Consider the following 14,422-nt stretch of genomic DNA (forward strand, 5'->3'; position numbering starts at 1 on the left):
GTGATTCGCAAGACTTCCTTATGCTACCTCAAGACAGGTTTCCATAGTGTAGTGGTTATCACGTTCGCCTCACACGCGAAAGGTCCCCAGTTCCAAACTGGGTGGAAACATCTTGAGTAATTTTTACTATATGTGCTGAAATGGCTCTCAGGTTAGTGGATTTCCATGCTACAAAGGCTGTAATTTCAAGCTATTTGGAGGCAATCATACTAAGGACCTCAAGTCAGACTACCATGATGAATTAGCTCTGTCCTGTTGTTTGTGGAATCTACACAGACTGACACTCTGCTTGCAGTGCATATTATTGGATGAACCTGTCTTGGAAAAAGACCACTCAACCTAAAGTGAAGTTTCTGTAGTGTAGTGGTTATCACGTTCGCCTAACACGCGAAAGGTCCTCGGTTCGAAACCGAGCAGAAACAGCGACCAACTTTTGACAGAAAGTATGAATTGTTTGCAACGCCAAGAGTATCTATCTCCCTTTTACATTATACACATTTTAATTTGTGAGTCTGAAGATTTTCTTCTGCTTCCTAAAGACAGGTTTCCATAGTGTAGTGGTTATCACGATCGCCTCACACGCGAAAGGTCCCCAGTTCGAAACTGGGTGGAAACAACTTGAGCAATTTTTACTATATGTGCTGAAATGGCTCTAAGGTAAGTGGATATCCAGCTACAAAGGCTAAAAGCTATTTGAAGGCAATCATACTAAGGATCTCAAGCCAGACTCCAATGGTGAATTATCTCTGTTCTGTTGTTTGTGGAATCTACACAGACTGACACTCTGCTTGCGGTGCAGATTATGGGATGAACCTGTCTTGGAAAAAGGCCACTAAACTCACTGTGAGGTTTCTGTTGTGTAGCGGTTATCACGTTCGCTATACATGCGAAAGGTCCCCAGTTCGAAACTGGGCAGAAACAAATTGAGTGTTTTTTAACTAAACATGCTGAAATGGATCTCCGGCAAGCGCATTTCCACACTACAAAGGCTCCAATTTCAAGCTAGTTGAAGGCAATCGTGCTAAGGATCTCAAGACAGACTACCAAGCCCAATGAGCACTTTCCTGTGGCTTGTGGAATTTACACAGACCAACACTCTGATTGCAGGGCAGATTATTGGATGAACCTGTCTTGGAAAAAGACCACTCAACCCAAAGTGAAGTTTCTGTAGTGTAGTGGTTATCACGTTCGCCTAACATGCGAAAGGTCCTCGGTTCGAAACCGAGCAGAAACAGCGACCAACTTTTGACAGAAAGTATGAATTGTTTGCAACGCCAAGAGTATCTATCTCCCTTTTACATTATACACATTTTAATTTGTGAGTCTGAAGATTTTCTTCTGCTTCCTAAAGACAGGTTTCCATAGTGTAGTGGTTATCACGTTCGCCTCACACACGAAAGGTCCCCAGTTCGAAACTGGGTGGAAACATCTTGAGTAATTTTTACTATATGTGCTGAAATGGCTCTAAGGTAAGTGGATATCCATGCTACAAAGGCTATAATTTCAAGCTATTTGGAGGCAATCATACTAAGGACCTCAAGTCAGACTACCATGATGAATTAGCTCTGTCATGTTGTTTGTGGAATCTACACAGACTGACACTCTGCTTGCAGTGCATATTATTGGATTAACCTGTCTTGGAAAAAGACCACTCAACCCAAAGTGAAGTTTCTGTAGTGTAGTGGTTATCACGTTCGCCTAACACGCGAAAGGTCCTCTGTTCGAAACCGAGCAGAAACAGCGACCAACTTTTGACAGAAAGTATGAATTGTTTGCAACGCCAAGAGTATCTATCTCCCTTTTACATTATACACATTTTAATTTGTGAGTCTGAAGATTTTCTTCTGCTTCCTGAAGACAGGTTTCCATAGTGTAGTGGTTATCACGTTCGCTTTACACGCGAAAGGTCCCCAGTTCGAAACTGGGCAGAAACAAATTGAGTGTTTTTTAACTAAACATGCTGAAATGGATCTCTGGCAAGCACATTTCCACACTACAAAGGCTCCAATTTAGAGCTTGTTGAAGGCAATCGTGCTAAGGATCTCAAGACAGACTACCAAGCCCAATGAGCACTTTCCTGTTGCTTGTGGAATTTACACAGACCAACACTCTGATTGCAGGGCAGATTATGGGATGAACCTGTCTTGGAAAAAGGCAATTAAGCTCACCATGAGGTTTCTGTAGTGTAGTGGTTATCACGTTCGCCTAACACGCGAAAGGTCCTCGGTTCGAAACCGAGCAGAAACAGCGGTCAGCTTTTGACAGAAAGTATAGATTGTTTGCGACGCTAAGAGTATTTAGCTCTCTTTTACATTATACGTTTTTTAAAATTCGTGATTCGCAAGACTTCCTTATGCTACCTCAAGACAGGTTTCCATAGTGTAGTGGTTATCACGTTCGCCTCACACGCGAAAGGTCCCCAGTTCGAAACTGGGTGGAAACAACTTGAGCAATTTTTACTATATGTGCTGAAATGGCTCTAAGGTAAGTGGATGTCCAGCTACAAAGGCTAAAAGCTATTTGAAGGCAATCATACTAAGGATCTCAAGCCAGACTCCAATGGTGAATTATCTCTGTTCTGTTGTTTGTGGAATCTACACAGACTGACACTCTGCTTGCGGTGCAGATTATGGGATGAACCTGTCTTGGAAAAAGGCCACTAAACTCACTGTGAGGTTTCTGTAGTGTAGTGGTTATCATGTTCGCTTTACACGCGAAAGGTCCCCAGTTCGAAACTGGGCAGAAACAAATTGAGTGTTTTTTAACTAAACATGCTGAAATGGATCTCCGGCAAGCGCATTTCCACACTACAAAGGCTCCAATTTCAAGCTAGTTGAAGGCAGTCGTGCTAAGGATCTCAAGACAGACTACCAAGCCCAATGAGCACTTTCCTGTTGCTTGTGGAATTTACACAGACCAACACTCTGATTGCAGGGCAGATTATGGGATGAACCTGTCTTGGAAAAAGGCAATTAAGCTCACCATGAGGTTTCTGTAGTGTAGTGGTTATCACGTTCGCCTAACACGCGAAAGGTCCTCGGTTCGAAACCGAGCAGAAACAGCGGTCAGCTTTTGACAGAAAGTATAGATTGTTTGCGACGCTAAGAGTATTTAGCTCTCTTTTACATTATACGTTTTTTGAAATTCGTGATTCGCAAGACTTCCTTATGCTACCTCAAGACAGGTTTCCATAGTGTAGTGGTTATCACGTTCGCCTCACACGCGAAAGGTCCCCAGTTCGAAACTGGGTGGAAACATCTTGAGTAATTTTTACTATATGTGCTGAAATGGCTCTCAGGTTAGTGGATATCCAGCTACAAAGGCTAAAAGCTATTTGAAGGCAATCATACTAATCATACAATTTCAAGCTAGTTGAAGGCAATCGTGCTAAGGATCTCAAGACAGACTACCAAGCCCAATGAGCACTTTCCTGTTGCTTGTGGAATTTACACAGACCAACACTCTGATTGCAGGGCAGATTATGGGATGAACCTGTCTTGGAAAAAGGCAATTAAGCTCACCATGAGGTTTCTGTAGTGTAGTGGTTATCACGTTCGCCTAACACGCAAAAGGTCCTCGGTTCGATACCGAGCAGAAACAGCGGTCAGTTTTTGACAGAAAGTATAGATTGTTTGCGACGCTAAGAGTATTTAGCTCTCTTTTACATTATACGTTTTTTAAAATTCGTGATTCGCAAGACTTCCTTATGCTACCTCAAGACAGGTTTCCATAGTGTAGTGGTTATCACGTTCGCCTCACACGCGAAAGGTCCCCAGTTCGAAACTGGGTGGAAACATCTTGAGTAATTTTTACTATATGTGCTGAAATGGCTCTCAGGTTAGTGGATTTCCATGCTACAAAGGCTATAATTTCAAGCTATTTGGAGGCAATCATACTAAGGACCTCAAGTCAGACTACCATGATGAATTAGCTCTGTCCTGTTGTTTGTGGAATCTACACAGACTGACACTCTGCTTGCAGTGCATATTATTGGATGAACCTGTCTTGGAAAAAGACCACTCAACCCAAAGTGAAGTTTCTGTAGTGTAGTGGTTATCACGTTCGCCTAACACGCGAAAGGTCCTCGGTTCGAAACCGAGCAGAAACAACGACCAACTTTTGACAGAAAGTATGAATTGTTTGCAACGCCAAGAGTATCTATCTCCCTTTTACATTATACACATTTTAATTTGTGAGTCTGAAGATTTTCTTCTGCTTCCTGAAGACAGGTTTCCATAGTGTAGTGGTTATCACGTTCGCCTCACACGCGAAAGGTCCCCAGTTCGAAACTGGGTGGAAACAACTTGAGCAATTTTTACTATATGTGCTGAAATGGCTCTAAGGTAAGTGGATATCCAGCTACAAAGGCTAAAAGCTATTTGAAGGCAATCATACTAAGGATCTCAAGCCAGACTCCAATGGTGAATTATCTCTGTTCTGTTGTTTGTGGAATCTACACAGACTGACACTCTGCTTGCGGAGCAGATTGTGGGATGAACCTGTCTTGGAAAAAGGCCACTAAACTCACTGTGAGGTTTCTGTAGTGTAGTGGTTATCACGTTCGCTTTACACGCGAAAGGTCCCCAGTTCGAAACTGGGCAGAAACAAATTGAGTGTTTTTTAACTAAACATGCTGAAATGGATCTCCGGCAAGCGCATTTCCACACTACAAAGGCTCCAATTTCAAGCTAGTTGAAGGCAATCGTGCTAAGGATCTCAAGACAGACTACCAAGCCCAATGAGCACTTTCCTGTTGCTTGTGGAATTTACACAGACCAACACTCTGATTGCAGGGCAGATTATGGGATGAACCTGTCTTGGAAAAAGGCAATTAAGCTCGCCATGAGGTTTCTGTAGTGTAGTGGTTATCACGTTCGCCTAACACGCGAAAGGTCCTCGGTTCGAAACCGAGCAGAAACAGCGGTCAGCTTTTGACAGAAAGTATAGATTGTTTGCGACGCTAAGAGTATTTAGCTCTCTTTTACATTATACGTTTTTTAAAATGCGTGATTCGCAAGACTTCCTTATGCTACCTCAAGACAGGTTTCCATAGTGTAGTGGTTATCACGTTCGCCTCACACGCGAAAGGTCCCCAGTTCGAAACTGGGTGGAAACATCTTGAGTAATTTTTACTATATGTGCTGAAATGGCTCTCAGGTTAGTGGATTTCCATGCTACAAAGGCTGTAATTTCAAGCTATTTGGAGGCAATCATACTAAGGACCTCAAGTCAGACTACCATGATGAATTAGCTCTGTCCTGTTGTTTGTGGAATCTACACAGACTGACACTCTGCTTGCAGTGCATATTATTGGATGAACCTGTCTTGGAAAAAGACCACTCAACCCAAAGTGAAGTTTCTGTAGTGTAGTGGTTATCACGTTCGCCTAACACGCGAAAGGTCCTCGGTTCGAAACCGAGCAGAAACAGCGACCAACTTTTGACAGAATGTATGAATTGTTTGCAACGCCAAGAGTATCTATCTCCCTTTTACATTATACACATTTTAATTTGTGAGTCTGAAGATTTTCTTCTGCTTCCTGAAGACAGGTTTCCATAGTGTAGTGGTTATCACGTTCGCCTCACACGCGAAAGGTCCCCAGTTCGAAACTGGGTGGAAACAACTTGAGCAATTTTTACTATATGTGCTGAAATGGCTCTAAGGTAAGTGGATATCCAGCTACAAAGGCTAAAAGCTATTTGAAGGCAATCATACTAAGGATCTCAAGCCAGACTCCAATGGTGAATTATCTCTGTTCTGTTGTTTGTGGAATCTACACAGACTGACACTCTGCTTGCGGTGCAGATTGTGGGATGAACCTGTCTTGGAAAAAGGCCACTAAACTCACTGTGAGGTTTCTGTAGTGTAGTGGTTATCACGTTCGCTTTACACGCGAAAGGTCCCCAGTTCGAAACTGGGCAGAAACAAATTGAGTGTTTTTTAACTAAACATGCTGAAATGGATCTCCGGCAAGCGCATTTCCACACTACAAAGGCTCCAATTTCAAGCTAGTTGAAGGCAATCGTGCTAAGGATCTCAAGACAGACTACCAAGCCCAATGAGCACTTTCCTGTTGCTTGTGGAATTTACACAGACCAACACTCTGATTGCAGGGCAGATTATGGGATGAACCTGTCTTGGAAAAAGGCAATTAAGCTCGCCATGAGGTTTCTGTAGTGTAGTGGTTATCACGTTCGCCTAACACGCGAAAGGTCCTCGGTTCGAAACCGAGCAGAAACAGCGGTCAGCTTTTGACAGAAAGTATAGATTGTTTGCGACGCTAAGAGTATTTAGCTCTCTTTTACATTATACGTTTTTTAAAATGCGTGATTCGCAAGACTTCCTTATGCTACCTCAAGACAGGTTTCCATAGTGTAGTGGTTATCACGTTCGCCTCACACGCGAAAGGTCCCCAGTTCGAAACTGGGTGGAAACATCTTGAGTAATTTTTACTATATGTGCTGAAATGGCTCTCAGGTTAGTGGATTTCCATGCTACAAAGGCTGTAATTTCAAGCTATTTGGAGGCAATCATACTAAGGACCTCAAGTCAGACTACCATGATGAATTAGCTCTGTCCTGTTGTTTGTGGAATCTACACAGACTGACACTCTGCTTGCAGTGCATATTATTGGATGAACCTGTCTTGGAAAAAGACCACTCAACCCAAAGTGAAGTTTCTGTAGTGTAGTGGTTATCACGTTCGCCTAACACGCGAAAGGTCCTCGGTTCGAAACCGAGCAGAAACAGCGACCGACTTTTGACAGAAAGTATGAATTGTTTGCAACGCCAAGAGTATCTATCTCCCTTTTACATTATACACATTTTAATTTGTGAGTCTGAAGATTTTCTTCTGCTTCCTGAAGACAGGTTTCCATAGTGTAGTGGTTATCACGTTCGCCTCACACGCGAAAGGTCCCCAGTTCGAAACTGGGTGGAAACAACTTGAGCAATTTTTACTATATGTGCTGAAATGGCTCTAAGGTAAGTGGATATCCAGCTACAAAGGCTAAAAGCTATTTGAAGGCAATCATACTAAGGATCTCAAGCCAGACTCCAATGGTGAATTATCTCTGTTCTGTTGTTTGTGGAATCTACACAGACTGACACTCTGCTTGCGGTGCAGATTGTGGGATGAACCTGTCTTGGAAAAAGGCCACTAAACTCACTGTGAGGTTTCTGTAGTGTAGTGGTTATCACGTTCGCTTTACACGCGAAAGGTCCCCAGTTCGAAACTGGGCAGAAACAAATTGAGTGTTTTTTAACTAAACATGCTGAAATGGATCTCCGGCAAGCGCATTTCCACACTACAAAGGCTCCAATTTCAAGCTAGTTGAAGGCAATCGTGCTAAGGATCTCAAGACAGACTACCAAGCCCAATGAGCACTTTCCTGTTGCTTGTGGAATTTACACAGACCAACACTCTGATTGCAGGGCAGATTATGGGATGAACCTGTCTTGGAAAAAGGCAATTAAGCTCGCCATGAGGTTTCTGTAGTGTAGTGGTTATCACGTTCGCCTAACACGCGAAAGGTCCTCGGTTCGAAACCGAGCAGAAACAGCGGTCAGCTTTTGACAGAAAGTATAGATTGTTTGCGACGCTAAGAGTATTTAGCTCTCTTTTACATTATACGTTTTTTAAAATTCGTGATTCGCAAGACTTCCTTATGCTACCTCAAGACAGGTTTCCATAGTGTAGTGGTTATCACGTTCGCCTCACACGCGAAAGGTCCCCAGTTCGAAACTGGGTGGAAACAACTTGAGTAATTTTTACTATATGTGCTGAAATGGCTCTCAGGTTAGTGGATTTCCATGCTACAAAGGCTGTAATTTCAAGCTATTTGGAGGCAATCATACTAAGGACCTCAAGTCAGACTACCATGATGAATTAGCTCTGTCCTGTTGTTTGTGGAATCTACACAGACTGACACTCTGCTTGCAGTGCATATTATTGGATGAACCTGTCTTGGAAAAAGACCACTCAACCCAAAGTGAAGTTTCTGTAGTGTAGTGGTTATCACGTTCGCCTAACACGCGAAAGGTCCTCGGTTCGAAACCGAGCAGAAACAGCGCCCAACTTTTGACAGAAAGTATGAATTGTTTGCAACGCCAAGAGTATCTATCTCCCTTTTACATTATACACATTTTAATTTGTGAGTCTGAAGATTTTCTTCTGCTTCCTGAAGACAGGTTTCCATAGTGTAGTGGTTATCACGTTCGCCTCACACGCGAAAGGTCCCCAGTTCGAAACTGGGTGGAAACAACTTGAGGATTTTTTACTATATTTGCTGAAATGGCTCTAAGGTAAGTGGATATCCAGCTACAAAGGCTAAAAGCTATTTGAAGGCAATCATACTAAGGATCTCAAGCCAGACTCCAATGGTGAATTATCTCTGTTCTGTTGTTTGTGGAATCTACACAGACTGACACTCTGCTTGCGGTGCAGATTGTGGGATGAACCTGTCTTGGAAAAAGGCCACTAAACTCACTGTGAGGTTTCTGTAGTGTAGTGGTTATCACGTTCGCTTTACACGCGAAAGGTCCCCAGTTCGAAACTGGGCAGAAACAAATTGAGTGTTTTTTAACTAAACATGCTGAAATGGATCTCCGGCAAGCGCATTTCCACACTACAAAGGCTCCAATTTCAAGCTAGTTGAAGGCAATCGTGCTAAGGATCTCAAGACAGACTACCAAGCCCAATGAGCACTTTCCTGTTGCTTGTGGAATTTACACAGACCAACACTCTGATTGCAGGGCAGATTATGGGATGAACCTGTCTTGGAAAAAGGCAATTAAGCTCGCCATGAGGTTTCTGTAGTGTAGTGGTTATCACGTTCGCCTAACACGCGAAAAGTCCTCGGTTCGAAACCGAGCAGAAACAGCGGTCAGCTTTTGACAGAAAGTATAGATTGTTTGCGACGCTAAGAGTATTTAGCTCTCTTTTACATTATACGTTTTTTAAAATTCGTGATTCGCAAGACTTCCGTATGCTACCTCAAGACAGGTTTCCATAGTGTAGTGGTTATCACGTTCGCCTCACACGCGAAAGGTCCCCAGTTCGAAACTGGGTGGAAACAACTTGAGTAATTTTTACTATATGTGCTGAAATGGCTCTCAGGTTAGTGGATTTCCATGCTACAAAGGCTGTAATTTCAAGCTATTTGGAGGCAATCATACTAAGGACCTCAAGTCAGACTACCATGATGAATTAGCTCTGTCCTGTTGTTTGTGGAATCTACACAGACTGACACTCTGCTTGCAGTGCATATTATTGGATGAACCTGTCTTGGAAAAAGACCACTCAACCCAAAGTGAAGTTTCTGTAGTGTAGTGGTTATCACGTTCGCCTAACACGCGAAAGGTCCTCGGTTCGAAACCGAGCAGAAACAGCGCCCAACTTTTGACAGAAAGTATGAATTGTTTGCAACGCCAAGAGTATCTATCTCCCTTTTACATTATACACATTTTAATTTGTGAGTCTGAAGATTTTCTTCTGCTTCCTGAAGACAGGTTTCCATAGTGTAGTGGTTATCACGTTCGCCTCACACGCGAAAGGTCCCCAGTTCGAAACTGGGTGGAAACAACTTGAGGATTTTTTACTATATTTGCTGAAATGGCTCTATGGTAAGTGGATATCCAGCTACAAAGGCTAAAAGCTATTTGAAGGCAATCATACTAAGGATCTCAAGCCAGACTCCAATGGTGAATTATCTCTGTTCTGTTGTTTGTGGAATCTACACAGACTGACACTCTGCTTGCGGTGCAGATTATGGGATGAACCTGTCTTGGAAAAAGGCCACTAAACTCACTGTGAGGTTTCTGTAGTGTAGTGGTTATCACGTTCGCTTTACACGCGAAAGGTCCCCAGTTCGAAACTGGGCAGAAATATAATTGAGTGTTTTTTAACTAAACATGCTGAAATGGATCTCCGGCAAGCGCATTTCCACACTACAAAGGCTCCAATTTCAAGCTAGTTGAAGGCAATCGTGCTAAGGATCTCAAGACAGACTACCAAGCCCAATGAGCACTTTCCTGTTGCTTGTGGAATTTACACAGACCAACACTCTGATTGCAGGGCAGATTATGGGATGAACCTGTCTTGGAAAAAGGCAATTAAGCTCACCATGAGGTTTCTGTAGTGTAGTGGTTATCACGTTCGCCTAACACGCGAAAGGTCCTCGGTTCGAAACCGAGCAGAAACAGCGGTCAGCTTTTGACAGAAAGTATAGATTGTTTGCGACGCTAAGAGTATTTAGCTCTCTTTTACATTATACGTTTTTTAAAATTCGTGATTCGCAAGACTTCCTTATGCTACCTCAAGACAGGTTTCCATAGTGTAGTGGTTATCATGTCGCCTCACACGCGAAAGGTCCCCAGTTCGAAACTGGGTGGAAACATCTGGAGTAATTTTTACTATATGTGCTGAAATGGCTCTCAGGTTAGTGGATTTCCATGCTACAAAGGCTATAATTTCAAGCTATTTGGAGGCAATCATACAAAGGACCTCAAGTCAGACTACCATGATGAATTAGCTCTGTCCTGTTGTTTGTGGAATCTACACAGACTGACACTCTGCTTGCAGTGCATATTATTGGATGAACCTGTCTTGGAAAAAGACCACTCAACCCAAAGTGAAGTTTCTGTAGTGTAGTGGTTATCACGTTCGCCTAACACGCGAAAGGTCCTCGGTTCGAAACCGAGCAGAAACAACAACCAACTTTTGACAGAAAGTATGAATTGTTTGCAACGCCAAGAGTATCTATCTCCCTTTTACATTATACACATTTTAATTTGTGAGTCTGAAGATTTTCTTCTGCTCTAAGACAGGTTTCCATAGTGTAGTGGTTATCACGTTCGCCTCACACGCGAAAGGTCCCCAGTTCGAAACTGGGTGGAAACAACTTGAGCAATTTTTACTATATGTGCTGAAATGGCTCTAAGGTAAGTGGATATCCAGCTACAAAGGCTAAAAGCTATTTGAAGGCAATCATACTAAGGATCTCAAGCCAGACTCCAATGGTGAATTATCTCTGTTCTGTTGTTTGTGGAATCTACACAGACTGACACTCTGCTTGCGGTGCAGATTGTGGGATGAACCTGTCTTGGAAAAAGGCCACTAAACTCACTGTGAGGTTTCTGTAGTGTAGTGGTTATCACGTTCGCTTTACACGCGAAAGGTCCCCAGTTCGAAACTGGGCAGAAACAAATTGAGTGTTTTTTAACTAAACATGCTGAAATGGATCTCCGGCAAGCGCATTTCCACACTACAAAGGCTCCAATTTCAAGCTAGTTGAAGGCAATCGTGCTAAGGATCTCAAGACAGACTACCAAGCCCAATGAGCACTTTCCTGTTGCTTGTGGAATTTACACAGACCAACACTCTGATTGCAGGGCAGATTATGGGATGAACCTGTCTTGGAAAAAGGCAATTAAGCTCGCCATGAGGTTTCTGTAGTGTAGTGGTTATCACGTTCGCCTAACACGCGAAAGGTCCTCGGTTCGAAACCGAGCAGAAACAGCGGTCAGCTTTTGACAGAAAGTATAGATTGTTTGCGACGCTAAGAGTATTTAGCTCTCTTTTACATTATACGTTTTTTAAAATTCGTGATTCGCAAGACTTCCTTATGCTACCTCAAGACAGGTTTCCATAGTGTAGTGGTTATCACGTTCGCCTCACACGCGAAAGGTCCCCAGTTCGAAACTGGGTGGAAACAACTTGAGTAATTTTTACTATATGTGCTGAAATGGCTCTCAGGTTAGTGGATTTCCATGCTACAAAGGCTGTAATTTCAAGCTATTTGGAGGCAATCATACTAAGGACCTCAAGTCAGACTACCATGATGAATTAGCTCTGTCCTGTTGTTTGTGGAATCTACACAGACTGACACTCTGCTTGCAGTGCATATTATTGGATGAACCTGTCTTGGAAAAAGACCACTCAACCCAAAGTGAAGTTTCTGTAGTGTAGTGGTTATCACGTTCGCCTAACACGCGAAAGGTCCTCGGTTCGAAACCGAGCAGAAACAGCGTCCAACTTTTGACAGAAAGTATGAATTGTTTGCAACGCCAAGAGTATCTATCTCCCTTTTACATTATACACATTTTAATTTGTGAGTCTGAAGATTTTCTTCTGCTTCCTGAAGACAGGTTTCCATAGTGTAGTGGTTATCACGTTCGCCTCACACGCGAAAGGTCCCCAGTTCGAAACTGGGTGGAAACAACTTGAGGATTTTTTACTATATTTGCTGAAATGGCTCTAAGGTAAGTGGATATCCAGCTACAAAGGCTAAAAGCTATTTGAAGGCAATCATACTAAGGATCTCAAGCCAGACTCCAATGGTGAATTATCTCTGTTCTGTTGTTTGTGGAATCTACACAGACTGACACTCTGCTTGCGGTGCAGATTATGGGATGAACCTGTCTTGGAAAAAGGCCACTAAACTCACTGTGAGGTTTCTGTAGTGTAGTGGTTATCACGTTCGCTTTACACGCGAAAGGTCCCCAGTTCGAAACTGGGCAGAAACAAATTGAGTGTTTTTTAACTAAACATGCTGAAATGGATCTCCGGCAAGCGCATTTCCACACTACAAAGGCTCCAATTTCAAGCTAGTTGAAGGCAATCGTGCTAAGGATCTCAAGACAGACTACCAAGCCCAATGAGCACTTTCCTGTTGCTTGTGGAATTTACACAGACCAACACTCTGATTGCAGGGCAGATTATGGGATGAACCTGTCTTGGAAAAAGGCAATTAAGCTCGCCATGAGTTTTCTGTAGTGTAGTGGTTATCACGTTCGCCTAACACGCGAAAGGTCCTCGGTTCGAAACCGAGCAGAAACAGCGGTCAGCTTTTGACAGAAAGTATAGATTGTTTGCGACGCTAAGAGTATTTAGCTCTCTTTTACATTATACGTTTTTTAAAATTCGTGATTCGCAAGACTTCCTTATGCTACCTCAAGACAGGTTTCCATAGTGTAGTGGTTATCACGTTCGCCTCACACGCGAAAGGTCCCCAGTTCGAAACTGGGTGGAAACATCTTGAGTAATTTTTACTATATGTGCTGAAATGGCTCTCAGGTTAGTGGATTTCCATGCTACAAAGGCTGTAATTTCAAGCTATTTGGAGGCAATCATACTAAGGACCTCAAGTCAGACTACCATGATGAATTAGCTCTGTCCTGTTGTTTGTGGAATCTACACAGACTGACACTCTGCTTGCAGTGCATATTATTGGATGAACCTGTCTTGGAAAAAGACCACTCAACCCAAAGTGAAGTTTCTGTAGTGTAGTGGTTATCACGTTCGCCTAACACGCGAAAGGTCCTCGGTTCGAACCCGAGCAGAAACAGCGACCAACTTTTGACAGAAAGTATGAATTGTTTGCAACGCCAAGAGTATCTATCTCCCTTTTACATTATACACATTTTAATTTGTGAGTCTGAAGATTTTCTTCTGCTTCCTGAAGACAGGTTTCCATAGTGTAGTGGTTATCACGTTCGCCTCACACGCGAAAGGTCCCCAGTTCGAAACTGGGTGGAAACAACTTGAGCAATTTTTACTATATGTGCTGAAATGGCTCTAAGGTAAGTGGATATCCAGCTACAAAGGCTCCAATTTCAAGCTAGTTGAAGGCAATCGTGCTAAGGATCTCAAGACAGACTACCAAGCCCAATTCGCACTTTCCTGTTGCTTGTGGAATTTACACAGACCAACACTCTGATTGCAGGGCAGATTATGGGATGAACCTGTCTTGGAAAAAGGCAATTAAGCTCACCATGAGGTTTCTGTAGTGTAGTGGTTATCACGTTCGCCTAACACGCGAAAGGTCCTCGGTTCGAAACCGAGCAGAAACAGCGGTCAGCTTTTGACAGAAAGTATAGATTGTTTGCGACGCTAAGAGTATTTAGCTCTCTTTTACATTATACGTTTTTTAAAATTCGTGATTCGCAAGACTTCCTTATGCTACCTCAAGACAGGTTTCCATAGTGTAGTGGTTATCATGTCGCCTCACACGCGAAAGGTCCCCAGTTCGAAACTGGGTGGAAACATCTGGAGTAATTTTTACTATATGTGCTGAAATGGCTCTCAGGTTAGTGGATTTCCATGCTACAAAGGCTATAATTTCAAGCTATTTGGAGGCAATCATACAAAGGACCTCAAGTCAGACTACCATGATGAATTAGCTCTGTCCTGTTGTTTGTGGAATCTACACAGACTGACACTCTGCTTGCAGTGCATATTATTGGATGAACCTGTCTTGGAAAAAGACCACTCAACCCAAAGTGAAGTTTCTGTAGTGTAGTGGTTATCACGTTCGCCTAACACGCGAAAGGTCCTCGGTTCGAAACCGAGCAGAAACAACGACCAACTTTTGACAGAAAGTATGAATTGTTTGCAACGCCAAGAGTATCTATCTCCCTTTTAC

At 42.9% G+C, this 14,422-nt stretch overlaps 10 non-coding genes across 10 annotated transcripts; all 10 read left to right on the forward strand.

Moving 5' to 3' along the window:
- The first annotated feature begins 1,861 nt into the window (after positions 1-1,861).
- Positions 1,862-1,934, forward strand: trnav-uac (transfer RNA valine (anticodon UAC)). The gene has a single exon. It is a non-coding gene; the product is annotated as a tRNA-Val (tRNA).
- Positions 1,935-2,675: 741 nt separating this feature from the next.
- On the forward strand, positions 2,676-2,748 carry trnav-uac (transfer RNA valine (anticodon UAC)). The gene has a single exon. It is a non-coding gene; the product is annotated as a tRNA-Val (tRNA).
- Positions 2,749-4,534: 1,786 nt separating this feature from the next.
- On the forward strand, positions 4,535-4,607 carry trnav-uac (transfer RNA valine (anticodon UAC)). The gene has a single exon. It is a non-coding gene; the product is annotated as a tRNA-Val (tRNA).
- A 1,247-nt stretch (positions 4,608-5,854) lies between these two features.
- On the forward strand, positions 5,855-5,927 carry trnav-uac (transfer RNA valine (anticodon UAC)). The gene has a single exon. It is a non-coding gene; the product is annotated as a tRNA-Val (tRNA).
- Positions 5,928-7,174: 1,247 nt separating this feature from the next.
- On the forward strand, positions 7,175-7,247 carry trnav-uac (transfer RNA valine (anticodon UAC)). The gene has a single exon. It is a non-coding gene; the product is annotated as a tRNA-Val (tRNA).
- Positions 7,248-8,494: 1,247 nt separating this feature from the next.
- trnav-uac (transfer RNA valine (anticodon UAC)) lies at positions 8,495-8,567 on the forward strand. The gene has a single exon. It is a non-coding gene; the product is annotated as a tRNA-Val (tRNA).
- Positions 8,568-9,814: 1,247 nt separating this feature from the next.
- On the forward strand, positions 9,815-9,887 carry trnav-uac (transfer RNA valine (anticodon UAC)). Its single transcript has one exon. It is a non-coding gene; the product is annotated as a tRNA-Val (tRNA).
- Positions 9,888-11,131: 1,244 nt separating this feature from the next.
- Positions 11,132-11,204, forward strand: trnav-uac (transfer RNA valine (anticodon UAC)). Its single transcript has one exon. It is a non-coding gene; the product is annotated as a tRNA-Val (tRNA).
- Positions 11,205-12,451: 1,247 nt separating this feature from the next.
- On the forward strand, positions 12,452-12,524 carry trnav-uac (transfer RNA valine (anticodon UAC)). Its single transcript has one exon. It is a non-coding gene; the product is annotated as a tRNA-Val (tRNA).
- A 748-nt stretch (positions 12,525-13,272) lies between these two features.
- trnav-aac (transfer RNA valine (anticodon AAC)) lies at positions 13,273-13,345 on the forward strand. The gene has a single exon. It is a non-coding gene; the product is annotated as a tRNA-Val (tRNA).
- Positions 13,346-14,422: the final 1,077 nt, after the last annotated feature.

Source organism: Pseudorasbora parva, chromosome 5 (genome assembly GCF_024679245.1).
Source record: "Pseudorasbora parva isolate DD20220531a chromosome 5, ASM2467924v1, whole genome shotgun sequence".
In the NCBI taxonomy this organism is placed as follows: domain Eukaryota; kingdom Metazoa; phylum Chordata; class Actinopteri; order Cypriniformes; family Gobionidae; genus Pseudorasbora; species Pseudorasbora parva.